This window comes from Magnolia sinica, chromosome 1 (genome assembly GCF_029962835.1).
Source record: "Magnolia sinica isolate HGM2019 chromosome 1, MsV1, whole genome shotgun sequence".
NCBI lineage: Eukaryota > Viridiplantae > Streptophyta > Magnoliopsida > Magnoliales > Magnoliaceae > Magnolia > Magnolia sinica.
Genome location: NC_080573.1, coordinates 120,330,801 through 120,346,412, shown reverse-complemented (window position 1 = coordinate 120,346,412; position 15,612 = coordinate 120,330,801).

The following is a 15,612-nucleotide window of genomic DNA, read 5'->3' as shown; positions in this document are numbered from 1 at the left end:
GTGTTCTCTTTATGTTTGCTTAGTGCTATTGGATTGTTATCCTTGATTCATCTCTGCGTGCTTCCGCGGCCCCCCCAACAATATATATATATTTCAAACTTTTAATGACTTAATTTTTTTCCTTGTGGAGACTAAGCAAGGGTGAAACCTTTTTGGCCTGAGTAGAGCTAGGCTGGGCTAGGTCCAACCCCAACGAAGCTCTAGCCTGACTCATTGCCGCCCCAAGCACTCCATCTTAGGCAATGTAAAAGATGCTGGCTACTCATATTCTGGACCCTACCATGGATGGGACATACTCGGAAGATTTACCTTCCATTTTGATGATCATAAGTTTTCCAATCTAGCTAGGATCTTTCCACTGGTATGAGATTCTGGCCTAGTAAATGAAAAGTCTAGATACATCATGCACAGAGATACAGTGCTTGATTGTTAACATAAATCCATGTTAAGCTTCTTATAAACAAGGTAGATTAGGTTAAGCTCTGACCAACTCTGACCAATTCACTTATCGCACTTCATTCTCCGGCTAAACCATCCCACAACTTGATAAGTCCTGAAAAAGCTAGACTACAAAGCTGAGTGGCCTAAACTAGTGATGCAGAGCGGATCGCGGACTATTTCATGGCCAAGATGGACCAGAAAAGGCCTGATCGGAAGTAGAAGTGATCCGGACCATCAACACCTTAAAACGGACGTATCTCGCAAACCAGAATAAGTTACCCGATGTACCGTATATAATTTTGGGGTAGGACGAGCTACTTTAGCCACCCAACCTTGTTACGTCGGATTGCCCATGCCAAATTTGCAAGATTCCAACAGATCAACAGTCAAAATTCCATTTATTTCTTTTTTTACTATTTATAGTAAGTTTTAGTTTGATTATAACTCTTCATCGGTTATGCTTTAGCATTTGTGTCTAACATGAAAAGTGCTTAGAATAATTAGGATAATAACATGGTTAAGCCAAATAGGACACTTACTATTTTTAATCGAAAACTGTGATGTCTAGAAGGAATCACAACCATCTATAAATAGTAAGTTTACTATTTACAGTAAATCACAATTTCTAGGAGTTTTAGTTGTAGTTTAATTCCGAAACTTCATCTAAGGTTTAGTATCCATATTTCAAGGGTAGTAAGCTCGTCTATTTCAATCATCGATCAATTTTTTTAAAAAAAATTAGCATTTATTTCTATTTTCTTATTTTCCTCGTAGATTTGAGGCATCCCGTGGATTCGGAGTAGTTATTCCCTTGAGGAAGATGGTGATCGACATAATCACATTCATCCTTGCATCAACCAGGTCCATTTGCCCTGGGTTGTACATAAAAGGCCCAAATCATATGGTCTGATGGTCACATAACAACAGACCATTCTGCACTGTTTATTTATTTTTTGGACATCCCATGCAAGGTAAGCCCTACAAAAAAACAGTTACTGCATTGAAAAAGGCTCAAATCCAACAGTAAGAGACATGGCATAATAGAGTCCCTACGCATGGCCCGGTGGTAGACCCTGCGGTTGTCAACACCGAGGACATGGGTTCAATTACCCATGTGAGAAGGTGTGGGTTAAAAAAAAAAAAGAAAAATGAAAAAAGAAAAAGCAGTGTCATTTCGTATCTTAGTATAATATATTTGGATGTATTCGGCAATAATTTTTTCAATTATTTATGTTTTGAGAATTTTACTGCTAAAGTGCTGAGGATCGCATTTTATCAAATAATGCCTGCATCATTAGAAACCAAGGGAGGTGTTTTTTTAAGATGAATTACAAATATAGCTTCATTTAACTTTTTCTTTAAGAATTGTGAATATTGTCACTTGTGGGGGCCACTTTGTATGTGTATGATATCCAAGCCATCCAACATATGCACCCCACCATGTTGATTGCATGAAGAAAAAATCAGGCTGATGACATCATCATATGAGCTACACTTGAGTTTGGATGCATCCATAGTATTTTTAGTTTGCTAGATGGATTTATCTATTGGAGGGTTAGATGTCGAACACATATCATATATCTGGACCCTACAAAGTTATATTCTCCACTTTATAAAGGAAAGATAAATAAATAAATCAAGAGGAATAACAGTGCTCGAAGCATTATTTGGTAAGATCAGGTGAGGAATTATGCCATAAAAATCCGAACCTTTTCTTAGTTTTTTTTTTTTTTTTCCGTCTTGAAACTGTGACTTTGGTTGTGTTTATGCACTTGTAGAAACTTCAAAGAGGAGTTAAAAGGATGATACACACGCACTAGCATTTTTACACGTGGCACATATACAGTTCAAATTAACCGTCCAGATCATTGAGCCCACTGTAGGTAGTTTATAAATCTAAAATAATTTTAATTGAATGATGTTAATCTCTGATTCAAGAAAATATGTTTGTTAAATTCCAACCACTGATTCTTTTCATGTTAACTGTCCATTAGCAATTTCAGTATAATTTTTCTTATAATGACACAGGTGACGTGGGCCCCACTATTTGAACGGTTTAATTTAATTTAAACATATGTCACGTGTTAAATATCTGATTGCCTTCCTGTCATCACATGTGCACGGGTACGAAAGTTTTACTCAATCTTCAAAAGATTGAGAATTTCGATAAAAGAACGAAGAAAACTGCTGATTATGGAATTCTTCGAGGACGTTTTCGACCATTCTTTACTTTCGCTTCTTTCGGAGAGAGGCGATACAGTATATCCGGTTCCACCCGAGCATGGCTGGGACTGGGAGCGGATCAGGTGTTACCGGATAACACCGTAGCAGGTGTTTCCCGGACCGTGGGCCCAACTTGATGTATCTGTTGTATTTCCATGCCGTCCATCAGTTTTTTTCACTCATTCTATAGTATAGTACAAAAATTGAAGTAGATCCAAATCTCAAGTGGACCACACCACAGGAAACAGTGGTAATTGAACGCCCACCATTGAAAACTTCCCAGGGCTCACCATAATGTTTATTTTCCATCCAATATTTTGATAAGGTCACACAGATCTCAATGTAGTGAAAACACAAATATCAGCTTGATCCAAAACTTTTGTGGCCACTAAAAAAGTTTTTAATGGAAGAAATTCAATCAACAATTTGTGTCTACTTTTGATTTGGATATGATTCATTTATGGGATAATGCCATAAAGTGATCTTTAAAAAACTGATGGACGGCGTGGATATAAAAAATATACATGAAGGTGGAACACACGGTCAGGGAAATACGCACTACGGTTTTTCCCGGGTAACACCAAATCCAATCGCGAGGATGGCAAAGCAATCTCACGTGGCAGGATGACATGTAAATCGTGACTGTCCATCTAGTTTTAGATGCTGTGGTTGGAAGATGGTTCTACATAGGAACTCATCAGATGATCCTAGCCCTCTTATAAGTGGCCATCAAAGTGACGGTGATAAACGAAAACTGTTAACGGCCAAGATTCGAAGCAGGAAAGTGAAGAAAATTGATGGACAGGTTTGTCTACATCTCAAAATAGGTCATCCATGATCGCTATCATGAAATGACGGTTCTGATTTGTGCATCAATCTGTCACGTATACTGATGAGAGATCTACCGTATATCCCCCTAGTTCTCTCATTTTCTTTGATGAATGGTAAGTGCCCTCCCTCACAAGTAGAACTAAGAGCACTTGTAAATGATTGAAACCGTTCATCAGGCGATCTCCAGTGATTAAATGACATTTGTCGAAAATCAAATCAATCTGATCATCAGTGGACCAGATGTTAACAAAATAAATGAATGGTTATAACCAATGGTCAAGTAGTGGCCACCTACTGATCAGATCAGCCCAATTTTTGAGATATGGATTCTACATAGAGCGGATTGCACGATGAGCAGCTCCAGCAGCTCACACGTGCTTCTCGTCTCCACGTGTGAGGCGAGTTCAACTTCAAAGTGCACTCGAGCTAGTGCAATGAAGCATTCTCCTTAAAAATAAAAATAAAAATAAAAACCTTTCTGGCCCCTTTCTCTGACCATACAATATATGTTTTGAATGGCTTGCTTTTGCTTTTCTTGCATGCACACGGGAAAAAACGAGAACGGTCCCACCTCTCTTTTCTATCAAAAGGACCGTTTTGGATGGGCAGCACCCGAGTAACAAACACCTTAGCGGGTGTTACCCTCACCGTGGCCCCCACCTTGATGATATGTTGTATATCCACTCCGCCCATCCGTTTTTTCAGTCTATTCTACGACATTATCTAAAAAATTAAGTAGATCCAAATCTCAAGTGGACGACACCACAGGAAACAGGTATGATTGAACGCCCCCTGTTGGAAGATCCTTAATGTTTATTTTTCATCCAACCCGTTGATGAGGTCAACCAGACCTGGATGAAAGGAAAATACAAATATCATCTTGATATAAAACTTCTGTGGCCTACAAAAAGTTTTTAATGCTCATTCACCATATTTTCCACTGGTGTGGTCCACTGGAGATTTGGATCTGCTTAATTTTTAGGATAACAACCTAAAGTTATCTGAAAAAACGGATGGGGAGCGTGGATATACAGAATAATCATCAAGGTGGGCACCACACAGTAAGGGTAATACCCAATAAGGTTTTTACCCGGGCAACACCTAATCCGCTCCCACCAAAAGGACCGTTTTGGATGGACCATGAACCAGAAACCACACCACCCACACGATCAAAGCCATCTATTTCGTGATCAGTGGTTTAAGTTCAACTAGCAAAATCAGATGGTTAAGCTTTCCCAACAAGTATATATTTATCGCTATAGTCCATCAACCGTGTGGGCCACAATTTGGACGGTACAGATCTTGCCACATATCTGCCGATTGTAGAGCAGACGAGACACCACAGCATAAAGTAAAAACGGTGGTCGACTAGGTAGTCAAACCAAAAGATGATGTGCCAACCATTTTTCTTGAGTATCGACAAAGGGCGGTGGGCAAACTGTAAAAACAGCAAAAAGAGAAGAACAGATTCGATTCTCTCCTTTGGAATGCTTCCATGCATGACCACGATCACAACTCATCAACGGTTCCGATGGCTTTTCCTTTTATCCTCTGTCACTCTTCTTTCTTTTCGTTGCCGTTTTGTCGCGGGGGAGCGGATTAGGTGTTACCTGAGTAACACCGACTAAGATGACGTGGCGATTTATCATTGGCATGAAGATGCCTGTGGGTCCAGTAGGAAAACTCGACCTGTGAAAGGTGATAGCGCCGCGCTGACAGAATCTTTAGGAGAATGAAATGGCGCCATATCGATGTGCCGACATACCCGCCAGCGTCTCGCCCACCTCAGATTTTATACGCGTCACTTTTTGGGAAGCGGATTGGCTGGTGTACCACACACGTGTCGTGGGAAGACGAGCGTTGCAGCTCCTCGAGCTCCGAGTTGTACGAACGGTTCAAAGGAGATCAAAGTTACATGGCCGAAAATGATGTATTTATTATATTCACACCGTCCATTAATTTTGTTAGATCATTTTAGAGCATGATACTGGAAATGATTCATATCCAAAACTTCAGGCGACCACATCAAAATAGAAGTGGGACAATGATTCTCACTGTTAAAGCATTCCTAGGGCCACCATAGCATTTATTTTATATACAATGCCTTGGTAAGGGCTTCTGTGACTCGAAAAGGATTTCAATGCTCGCTTTTTGCAGTGTGGTCCCCTTTATCTTTAGATCTGCCCTATTTTAAAGTTAAAGCCTCACCATGAGCTAGAAAAATGGATGGACGGTTTTGATATAACACATACCTTCTGATGGGACCCACAGAACTTGGTGACGTGAACACACCAGCTATATCGGTGGTATGTGGTACACCGATATGATATTGTAAAATCCATGACCCGAACTTGATCCAACTCGGGACTGACTCCGGTAGGCCTAACTCGATCCGGACCGGATCTTAGCTGGGCTAATCCGAACGAGTCTGACTTAGTTAGAGATATCGATTCAGATCAAGTTGGATACGGTTTAGATCATCAAAAGATAGAAAATTTTTGATTTTTTTCTTTTTTATGATTTGTGGAGAAATCACACACTTTAAGCAAGAAAAGATCCGCAGATTACTGAAAAATCGAAAAAAAAAAAAAACATTTTCTCTCCACACAAGAATCAAGCATTTCATGTGGAGATTTCATCTTCTTCGTATTGGGTTTCTAAAAATAGCAGAAAATAGAGGGGAAGAATGTACTAGAGAAGGGCTCCGTTGGATCAACGAGGGTCAAAAAAGAGAGTGATCCGTTACAGAAGGCGAGGATTGAAAGGGGGCAAACGGAGGAGAGTTGTCGATAAAGTCATTTTCAAAGACTATTTTTAATAGTCCATTGGACCATAGAAAAGTGTAGAACGCAGGCCCCACCATGGATCGAGTTGGGTTCCAGATCGATTCGGATCTGATCGGATCGAGTTTTGGTTCGAGTCGGATCAGGTCATCATGTGACCTGAACTCGACTCGATCGGGATTCGGATTCAGCTGGGTCTACTCGATCTAAACTCAACTCTGGCATTCGATTCGGGTTGAGTCGGATCTGCCGGATCGAGTCGGGTCCTGCCCAGCTCTAATAGCAGTGTTAGTATGTAATCCGTGTCTAATTTTGGGCTCATGCCCTAAAATGATATGGGAAAATAGATAAATTGCATAGGTTGGATGAATATGGATCATTAGGCATTGTTTTTAAGTGGTCAGATACACTATAACCAATTCAATCAAACAAAATCACTCATGTGATCGAGGGTGTAGATTGGATACATGTGTGTGTGAGTAGGATGTGCGGGTGTGCCAGAGTCTCCCTAACTCACGGGTTGATTGAATTGTTGGTGTCCCCTTCACCAAGATGGACAGATTAGAGTTTGGGATCAATGATTCAGAGTCCTCTTAGCCACCAAAAGCATGCTCCATTTAAGTGATTAGTGAAATGAAATGAGGCCAATCCTTTTAAATGAATTCTTTTTACCTTATGATAATATACGTGGGTCTATAGTCTTAAGGACTTATTTTTTCACTAACACTTTAAGTTCAAAATACTTTTCAAATGAATAGGGATACACATTCAAATTAAATAAAGGTTAAATGTTGCCAATTTCATTTAAGTATTGTAAAATAAATGTTTATTACAGCCGACAACTTACGAGACGACCAAATGAATAAACAAAATAAAAATGGATAAATAATTGAAACGCTTATCGAAATAGACAAATCGAGGCAGGTGTGACCAACCAAATTGAAACACGAAAGAATCATGATCTAAACTAACTCTATTGCTAAAGTATTGCAATGAGAGCCACTAGGAAGTAAGTTCCACTAGGAAGTAAGTAAACTAAGCTAAGAAAATGAAAAGATACATAAAAGATAGACTGATGTGTTTGGTGTGGGACTATGAGCTCTTTTTCGATTACTCCTTTAATAGATTGTCAAGGCGGTAAAACTCTCGTTAGGGTTTCGTTGTTGCTTTTGTATTCTTTACCATCACAAATCTTCCTTTTGTAGTAGTTGGATTTGGACTCGTTTGCATCAACATCATCCATTTGGACTACCCATTAGATCCAATCTACTCTTCATTGGCTTCTTTTCAAAAATCATAATGATCGGATGATCCAAAACCGTAAGATCATAGTAATGTGAAAGCGAACAAACAAGATCGTTTGCAGGATATTGGCCTAGTCCCGGGTGTTTAAGACTCACACTAATGTAAAAATTTTTGAGTGGTGGATGACGTGTGGACTGGATCTAATGAATGGTCTAGATAGTTGATGAGCTTCTGTGCTTTCATAATTTGAGTGCCCTTTGAAACCTTCAGGATACCTTTTATAACCGGTGAACTTGCACCCGAGTTCATCTAGAGTTCCTAGATATATCAAATTTTTCTTCAAATCCGAAACATGCCTCACATCGATCAAAATATGTTCCACCCCATCAATCATCCTAATGCAAACTAAACCAATTTCGACGAACTTACAAGTATGATCATTGCCTATAAGAATCGGACCACCATCATACTCGTTATATGTGGTGAACCAACTCTAATGAGGACACATGGTATGATGCTGCCATATCCAAGATTCACTCTTGATAGAAGCAACCAGTCTTGGACACTAACAACACGTCACAACTATCAAATCCTTCACCCGACTTCACTAAATTAGCTTCATTCAGTGAATCATCTGATTTCTCATTCTTATGGATTTTGGGATATTTAAGGTCCTTCTACATATGTCCCACCCTCTGACAATTCTAACACTTCAACTTGCCTTTGCATTTCAACTTGGATTTAGATCTCATTCTCTCGCTCAAATGATCTTCCTTGAGCAAACAATGCATCCGTAGAAGTACATTCGCCTCCGCTCTTCTTTCTCAATTGCTTTGACTAAATGGATGATATAATGGTCTCGATGTATAGGATATCCCTACCAAAGCACAAAATATTAACAAGATACTTATAGGAGTATAAGAGAGACGTCAACAAAACTAGGGCTTTGTCTTCTTCAATGATCTTCACATTCATGCTTGTCAACTTGCAAACTAGCTTATTGAAGATGTTAATGTCCTCAAAGAGATTCGACCCTTCCGCCATCTTCAGAGTGTAAAACTATCTCTTCAGATACGATTGATGAAGGACTCGTCATGTAGATGCTCTCTATCTTCGTCCATAAGCCTGCGGTAATCGTCTCATCGATGACATTATAAATAACTTCATTGGCTCAGAACAATTGGATTGTGTTAATTGAATGGAAACATTGCCTTGTATATTATTTTCAATCATATGGTTCACACAAATTAGGGATGAAGTTGATCTTTGAGCCCTAGACCTAACATGAGGTGACACACCTATATTTTAGGTGGATTTCATGTAAACATCATGTTGGGGCCCACCTTGAGTGGCTGACCTCTTGTTGGCATTGCCCCAAAAAAGGTATCGGAATATAAATTCTATATTAAATACGTAGCTTTATGTAAAATTCCTTAGTTGGAAAGGTGAATGCAAAGTGAGCGTCACTGTACATGTGCCAAAATCGAAAAGAATACATTATCAGGTCCATTCATCTGTAGGACACTATCATCATCTCCTTAACCAAAACTAGATTAGTCCACTTATTGGGCTGGCGTAATGGTAATGTAGAAATGGACAGGTAGAAGAAAGAGATCCTCGATCCATGTGATCAACATATATATACTCACGTAACTTGATGAGTATGCTTGTCTGATGTTAGGTCTAGGGTGCGCTCAGTGCACCCTACCTGATTAATAGTCTTGATCTCAAACAACTTTCCATGTTGCAATGTCCCAAAGCCTGTTTTAGTTTTTACTCTCCAGGCGAGACTTCCCTTCCAATTTTCTACAGTTAAGTAATCTGTGTGAAGGGAGTTCGTATTGCTAAAATTCACAAGTTAATTAGAGCTCCCAATGTTAAATTATAATGCGGAAGTAAAGGAATGATATATGCATCAGTGATGGAGATTGGATGGACTGTATGTAAGAATTCTATAAGGTGGGCTTTATTGATCAATGGTCTGGATTGCCCTAAGCGTTGGATAGTATGATTGAGAGTACCAGTGGACCCCACTCAGTTGTAATTCATCTAAAATCATGTAAGGGGTGGTGCATTACAACTGTGTCACACACATAATGATCTTAATCTTAGTTGGACTAGGATTACCAAATTCGTGTGGAGCCTATAGGGAGAAGAGTTTCAATAGATTGATCGATTATTCCCATCCCGGTACTTATTATTGTTATTATTATTATTATTATTATTATTACACATGCACACACACTCCCACACACTCACGCCTAGTGGAATTTCACCACCTATGGGTACTCAAACCCTCGACTAGGTGTTGAAACTCTTAGGAGCCTACCACCCGAGCAAGAGTAAAGACCCCCATCCCGGTACTTCTCTTAGGGTGTAAGTTGCAGAGGTATTTAGCATCGAGCCTATGACAATGACATCCCAATCAAGTTGTTTATTCATGTTATTTGATCTCCATAATCGATGCATGGCAACGTTATTTGCAATTCCGCATATAGTTTATATTATAACCATAAATCAAATGAACATTTTTTATTGGAAAGCCATAGAAAAATTGCTTAGATCTTCCCACCTCATATGTATAAGGAAATCATTTTGATAGGACTCCAGTTTCGTACATAGTGAGGCCCATTTGTATGCTCATTATAGTAATCTCATTGTGAGGCCCATTTGTATGCTCATTATAGTAATCTAATCATATGATTTAGTCTGATGATCATGTAAGGCTCATCAAATAGAAGTCCTACAACTAAGGCACATTGTAGAATAGGTCCCCACATGTGGAGATGTCCAAATAATCAGAACCATTCATCTTTTGATTAGTATTGTAGATAGGTCATGATCCAATGATCAACACTGATGGGGATTTTCTCCTCAGGCTCAACCGGTTGAATGTCTCGCATGACCGGTCGAGAGTGGTGCTTGACTCAAAGTCCAGCGAGCAATTTGTTTTAGAATTCCGAGGTGCTCGACTAGTCGAGGTTACGTAGATTCAGTCCTTTAGGAAACTCCCTTGCATACCCTAGAATAGCCCTAGGGACCCATATTTATAGTTTAGGCAACTCCCTTTCGCACCTCTGTGAAAACTGCCTCAAATTTACGCAGTCCGCACAAAATTCGGACTGTGTAAATTTGAGGCAGTTTTCACAGAGGTGCGAAAGGGAGTTGCCTAAACTATAAATATGGGTCCCTAGGGCTATTCTAGGGTATGCAAGGGAGTTTCCTAAAGCTTTGCAAATGTTTGTTAAAGGGTTTAGGGTTATTAACGGTGTGTGAGAGAGAGAGAGAGAGGAAGCTTGTGGAAGGAAGGTTCTGCTCGTAGAGGTGATCTACTATACACTCAACATCCCAGCGCTTCTACGTCCTCGTGATCGGTGAGATCACTCCATTTTTTATTCTCTCATTGTTTATCCACTCTTGCGTGAGTGAAGAAGGTTTGATCTAAGCGAGGTGTGCTTGTGATCAGTTGTAACATTCTACTTCATGGTGGATTGTTGATCCGGACGAGGTCCCATAGTTTTTACCTCTTTGAGGGGTTTCCACGTAAAAATCTCTTATGTCGTGTAGTTTATACTTTGATTTATTTCATTGCTTTATTATCCCATAATTCTGGTGTGTTTTTGGAGGCTAGATCCTAAGGTTTTATGCAACGGCCTCCAACAAAGTGGTATCAGAGAGTTCAGGTTGGTTGAACGGAGTCGGATCGGTTCTGAATTATGGAAGGTAACTCATCAAGGATGATCAGTCTCAATGGTTCTAACTGGACCATATGGAAGGCTAAGATGGAAGACTTGCTTTATTATAAGGATTTGTATGCTTCCAATCTTAAGCATATCAGCAAAAACAAAGGATATGACAGATGATGATTGGAAGAAATTGCACCGGAAGGCGGTGGGGTTTATTAGACAATGGTTAGACGATTCCGTATTCCACCATGTGTCTATGGAGACCTCAGCTGCTAGCCTATGGCTGAAATTGCAAGGGTTGTATGAGAGGAAAACAGCCGGTAATAAGATTTTTCTGATAAGATGACTTGTGAATCTCAAGTTCAAAGATGGTGGTTTTATGATTGAGCACATGAATGAGGTCAACAATATATTGAACCAGCTATCCACTATGAAGATGGTTCTGGATGATAAATTACAGGCTTTGCTATTACTTAGCTCATTGCCTGATAATTGGGAGACATTAGTGGTGTCTCTGAGTAACTCCGCGCCAGACGGAAAGGTGTCCATGGAGCAGGTAACCAGTTGTCTTTAAAATGAGGAGATAAAGAAGGAGTCTTAGTAGTCTACTCAGCAAGAGGCTCTTATGACACAAGAACGGGGGAGAGGAAAGAACAGAAAAGGTGGGAAGGCCCGAGATAAATCAAGAGGCAAGTCGAGCGTCATAAAGAATGTTGAATGCTGGAATTGTGGCAAGAGGGGCCACTACAAGCATGAATGTCGTAATAAGAAGAACGACAAGAAAGGAAAATGAAAGGAGAAGGAAGATGAATCAGACTCCACTGCGGTCACTTCAGATGGCGCTGTTGTAGTTATTCTTTTAGCAGATCACGATGTTTGTCTCATGGTTACAAGTCAAGACACTGACTGGGTGATAGACTTAGGAGCCTCGTTTCATGCGACTCCACGTAAGAATTTCTTTACAAATTACAAGTCAGGTGACTTTGGGACCATGAATATGAAAAATTCTATCATATCAAAGATCGTAAGGGTCGATGATATTTGTGCGAAGACCGATGTGGGTTGCACATTGGTTCTCAGGGATGTGAGGCATATTCCAGACCTTCGCCTAAACTTGATGTTGACGGGAAGGTTAAATGATGATGACTATGAAAGCCGATTTGTTGGTGGGCATTGGAAGCTCATTAAAGGTTCATTGATCGCGGCCAGAAGAAAGAAGTGTTGCACCTTTTATAAGGCAAGTGTCAGTGTGTGCAAGGGTGGGTTAAACGTGGCGGAAGATTCAACTATTGACATGTGGCACAAGCGTTTAGGCCACATGAGTGAAAAATGGCTTCATCTACTAGCAAAGAAGCAGCTCCTTTCAGACATGACAGGTATACCTCTCAAAACATGTATTGACTGTTTATTAGGGAAACAACATAGAGTTTCATTTGTTAAATCTGCTTCTCATGTTAATAAATTGCATACATTAGATTTGGCTTATTCTAATATTTATGGTCCTATGAGGACAAAAACTTTAGGTGGGGCATCGTATTTTGTCACTTTTATAGATGATACATCTAGGAGGGTTTGGACTTATGCTTTGAAATCCAAGGACGAGGTCTTTGGTGTGTTTAAATTGTTTCATGCTATAGTCGAGAGAGAGATAGGCAGATCATTGAAGTGCATCCTCACTGACAATGATAGTGAATACATCGGTGACTTTCATGAGTATTGTAAGTCCCTGGTTATACGGTATGAACAGATGGTTCCCAAGACCCCCCCAGCATAATGGTGTGGCTAGGTAAATGAATTGTACCATTGTAGAGAGAATCAAATACATGTTATCCCATGCGAAGTTGTCTAAGACGTTCTGGGGAGAAGCAATGCACATGGCAGTGTATTTGATAAACAGGTCTCCATCAGCCCCGTTGAATGGAGAAGTACCTGAGAAGGTGTGGACTGTACATGATCCATCATACAGTCATCTCAGGGTGTTTGGATGCAGGGCATCCGTTCACGTACTAAAAGATGAGAGGTCCAAGCTCAATATGAAGATCAGGCAATGTGTGTCTTAGGGTATGGTGATGAAAAGTTCGGTTACAGATTGTGGGATTCGATTGAGAAGAAGCTCGCCGGGAGCAAAGATGTGGTATTCTTTAAAGATCAATGTATAGAAGATATTTGTAAGCCAGAAAAGAGCCAGCCTAGTGCAAGTGAGCTAAAGGACATGGATTTGGTTATTCCTCCCATTGTGCCCGATGATGGAGTACATCAAGGTGCTGAGGACGAGGGAATTCTTACAGAACATGGACCGGGGGAGCAGCCCCCAACATGATCCACCTGTTGAGCTACAAGTGAGGCGGTCATCTAGGGACAGACAGTCGTCCAAGAGGTACTCGCCGCATGAGTACATTATACTTATTGATGAGGGAGAGCCAGAAGATTATTTTAAGGCCCTACCCGACGAGCATAACCAGGAGTGATTAAAAGCTATGCAAGAGGAGTGGAATCCTTGCATAAGAACCACACCTATGATATGGTAAAACTGCCTAAGGATCAGAAAGCTCTGAGCAACAAGTGGGTGTTCAGAAAGAAGATTGAGCAAAAGAATTCACAAACGAGGTTCAAGGATAGACTTGTAGTGAAAGGGTTTGGTCAGAGGAAAGGCATAGACTTCGAGGAGATATTCTCACCAATGGTGAAGATGACATCCATATGGGTGTTACTTAGGTTGGCGGCTAGCATGGATCTGAAGATAGAGCATTTAGATATTAAAATTGCCTTTCTCCATGGTGACCTAAATGAAGAGATCTACATGCATCAACTAGAGGGGTTCGAAGTCAAAGGCAAAGAGCATATGGTGTGTAGGCTAAAGAAGAGCTTGTATGGGCTGAAACAAGCTCCACAGCAATGGTACAAGAAGTTTGACTCGTTCATATTAAAGTATGGATATGACAGAACGGAGTTGGACCACCATGTGTTCATGTGTAAGTTCTCAAATGGTGATTTCTTAGTTTTGTTGTTATACGTTGATGACATACTCATCATGTGAAAAGACATCAAGAAGATTGATAGGCTGAACAGGAGTTGGGCAAGTCATTCGCGATAAAAGACTTGGGCCCAGTTAAGCAGATCCTAGGAATGGAGATAACCTATAACAAAAGCAGCAGAAAGCTTTGGTTATCACAAAAGCGGTATATTGAGAAAGTCCTAGAGCGATTCAATATGAATGCAGCGAAGTCGGTCGGTACTCCACTGGATGGTCACTTCAAATTGAGCGACAAGCAGTGTCTCAAGACGAATGCAGAGGTGGATGGGATGAGGAAGATACCTTATGCATTAGCAATAGGAAGTTTAATGTATGTTATAGTGTGTACATGCCCAGACATAGCATATGCAGTTGGTGTTGTTAGCCGATATCATGTTAATCCTGACAAAGAACATTGGGCAGCGGTGAAATGGATACCGCGGTATCTAAGAGGCTCATCCAGGTTAAGCCTATGCTATGGTGATGAAAAACCTATGTTAGAAGGCTACACAGATGTAGATATGGCAGGTGACATAGACTCCAGAAAGTCTACGTCAGGATTTATGTTCACATTTGCAGGAGGAACATTCTCTTGGCAGAGCAAGCTACAGAAGGTCGTAACATTGTCGACGACATAGGCAGAGTACATTGCAGTCACAGAGGCATGTAAAGAGATGCTTTAGATGAAGAGATTCCTACAGGAACTTAGCCTGAAGCAAGAGCAGCACATGGTCTATTACGATAGTCAAAGTGCTATACACTTGAGCAAGAATCCAAGTCAGCACTCCAAGACGAAGCACATAGAAATTTGGTATTACTGGATTAGGGATACTTTGAAAAAGAAGGTGTTATAGCTTGACAAGATCCACACGGATGATAACAGGTCAGACATGTTGACCAAGGCATTGCTCAAGGGCAAGTTTGAGGTTTCTAGAAACTTGGCTGGCTTGAAGAAGGTGAATTCCTCCTGAGTCAAAAAGGGAGAGATTTGATGAAAATTTTCTCCTCAGACTCGACCGGTCGAGTGCCTCGAACGACCGGTCAAGGGTGGTGCTTGACCAGTCGAGTAATGCTCGACTCAAAGTCTAACGAACAATTTATTTTAAAATTTCGAGGTACTTGACCAGTCGAGGGAGGTACTCGACCTGTCGAGTGGGCTGCTCGACCGGTCGAGGACCCTGCTCGAGTAGTCAAGGTTACCAAGATTCAATACATATTTTGTGCGGACTAAGTAAATTTGTGGCAGTTTTCACAGAGGTACAAAAGGGAGTTGCCTAAACTATAAATAAGGGTCCTTAGGGCTATTTTAGGATATGCAAGAGAGTTTCCTAAAGCTTTGCAAGAGTTTGCTAAAGGGTTTAGGGCTATCAAAGGTATGTATGTGAGAGAG